This window comes from Myodes glareolus, chromosome 7 (assembly GCF_982192425.1).
Source record: "Myodes glareolus chromosome 7, mMyoGla1.1, whole genome shotgun sequence".
NCBI lineage: Eukaryota > Metazoa > Chordata > Mammalia > Rodentia > Cricetidae > Myodes > Myodes glareolus.
The window spans coordinates 56,201,159-56,203,893 of NC_142032.1; positions in this window are offsets into that span (position 1 = coordinate 56,201,159).

The following is a 2,735-nucleotide window of genomic DNA, read 5'->3' on the forward strand; positions in this document are numbered from 1 at the left end:
CACTGGTGGTGGCACGCCCATGCTTCTGGGCCGGGGTTCGAGTCCCCGTGGTACCCTGCTTCCTTTCTGCTCTGGCTCCAGGCCTCTCTTTCGTGTCCCCCAAAGGACTCAGCAATTCCTAGGAGCAAGGTGTTGGCAGATGCGCAGGGCTCTGCCAGGGTCTCCTGTTCCCCTGTCTGTTCCTTCCCTCCTGGAGCCTGGCCTGGGCTCTAACTGCTGCAGGTCCCACTTCCTGGAACCCCCAGCCTCTGGTGACCCCAGGTCTACTTCTATCTCAATGGGTACTTCATTTGTTTTTGTGACAGAGTTCCAGTCACTGTTTGCACCGGCAGTGTGGCTTGATGGCGGATGACTGACCTAGCCGGTGCCAGGCAGAATAGAAGAGTGCCACAGTCACTCTGTCTCACAAAGTCACTGGGCCAAAGCACAAGCAGGTGGATCCCTGTGAGTTAGAGAGCAGCCTGGTCTACAGAGCGGGGCTCCAGGAAAGCTAGATCTACGCAATGAGACCCTGCCTCAAGAAAGAAGTAAATAAGCATCAGGTCAGAGTACAGACAAGGTCTACAATGCTTAGCAGAAGAATGAGAAAGGCTAGACGTTGACGCCGTGCAAACACAAGAGACAAAGGGACCTCAGAAAAGCCGGAGGCCATTGTGAGCCACGTGATAGCTTGCACTTCCAGTCTTCCAGTTCGGAGTGTAATAAAAACCAGGCTCATGGCTTTTCTCACCTGGCATTGGAACTGAGCTAGGCTGAAATCTACTCTGTCCATCCCTCCCTCCCAGCAGGTCACCAATTTCCTGAGCTCGAAGTGACCTTCTGCTCCCGGTATCTGTCCTAGCCCTGGTTTCTCTCTAGCCCTTTGATTCCTTGGCTATCACATCCCTCTCTATAGGTCTCCTGGCCTGACTGTTCCACTGGGTCTTTGACTCTGGCCTTTCCCTCCAGGCTGATCAGGGGTTGATGGATACAGCATTTGGAATCTTTGAGATGCCTGCAAGGACTGGGTACACAGGAGGCCAGAGGCTAAGGCTTTCTTCCACTGCTGTGCTCCACAGCACTCTAGAGACAGGCTCCGAGATTCACCTGTTTCACGCTCCCCACCCCCGGCTCCCCAGCACTGAGGTTACTTAGAACTCCATGTTAGTACTGCTGGCTCCTCCCTCCCCAGCACCCTTCAGGAAGCTTCTTAGCAAACATTTCTGTTTACTATGTTTGAAACATAGTCAGAAAGTACCAGAGAACACCTGGGCTCAGCTGGGCGTGGGGGGTAGCAGCAACCCCTTCTGTTCCCTTGTCCCTTCCCAACTGAGTCAAGGAAATAAATATCTGTGATCTCAGCACCCACAGGCTGAGAGGCAGGAGGATTAAACATCCTTGCTCAACCTGGACTACAGAAGGCAGGTGTCCTGGTTAGTTTTATGTGCACTTGACATAGGTAGCGTCACTGGAGAGGAGGGAACCCTTAATTGAGAAAATGCTTCCACAAGAGCTGACTATAGGCAGGCCTGAAGGGCATTTTCTTAATTATAGTGATTAGTGGGGTAGGCCTAGCTCATTGTGGGTGCCACGCCTGGGCTGGTGGTCCTGGGTTCTATAAGAAAGCAGGCTGAGCAAACCATGATGAGCAAGCTGGTGAGCAGCACCCTTCCATGGCTCTGCAGCAGCTCCCACCTCCAGGTTCCCACCCACTTTGAGTTCCTGCCTTGGCTTCCCTAGATGGGCTATGACCCAGGATTTGTAAACCAATTAATCCTTTCCTTCCCACATTGCTTTTGGTCATGGTGTCCCCCTAAGACTGCAGTTCTATCTTAAGCTGAAAGAGCTCTCCTCTTTGGCCTAGGTCGTTTTGGGGTCCTGTTTTCACATGAACCCTAAATTTGACATAGGGCTACGTTGTTCAATGCTGACATTTCACTGTATGACAGAACAAATTGAGGCCTACTGTTCCCACCCTCAGGAGTGCTGGGGTGAGGCCAGGGCTTCTCCATGCTGGCCAAGTCTCAGGCAGAGTCTTTCCCCAAACTGTCTTTTGAGAGGAAATGAAAAACAGAAGCTAAAGACCTGGCTCAAGCAAGAGGGCAGAAATGAGAACCCTGCCCTTCTCTCATTTGAGGAACAGCTTCCCTGGCCTCTTTCCCTCCAGGCAAGCAGCGCTGCCAGCTTGGCTCTGCAGAGGGCGCTGGAGGACATGTGACCCCGCTGCAGCTTCCTACTGACTCTTTAGGGGGCAGTGTGCCTCCCCCTGACTCTCGGGGGGAGGGGCATTCCCTGAGGAACTCTAGGATCAGGACTTGGACCCACAGCACTCAGGATACCCTGGCTGTGGACATCCAGTTGCCAGTTAATGAGATGGGAGAGGCACTTGGGTGGCATTACTCTGAGCAGTGGTGGGAGTCCCCAGGGCAGAACAGCCTTGGCACTTGTGGGATGCCAGCTCCAGCCTTCCGGAAAGACCTAGTCAGGATGCTGTACACCTCTCCAAGCACCAAGGAACAGTTTCCTGGTACCAATCTGGAGGGAGAGCAAAGTCCACAGACTTTTCTGCTGCCAGAACTCCAGCGACGGGGTTAGCTCTACTCTGGCTTCTAGCTTTTGGCGCCTCTCTACTGTGTGAACCCCCAGTCCAAACCTGGTCTAGATCTTGCCAATTAGGAACTAACTGTCCTAGGGGCTGGAGAAATGGTTCAGCCCTTAAGAGCACTGACTGCTCTTCCAGAGGACCCAGGTTTGAT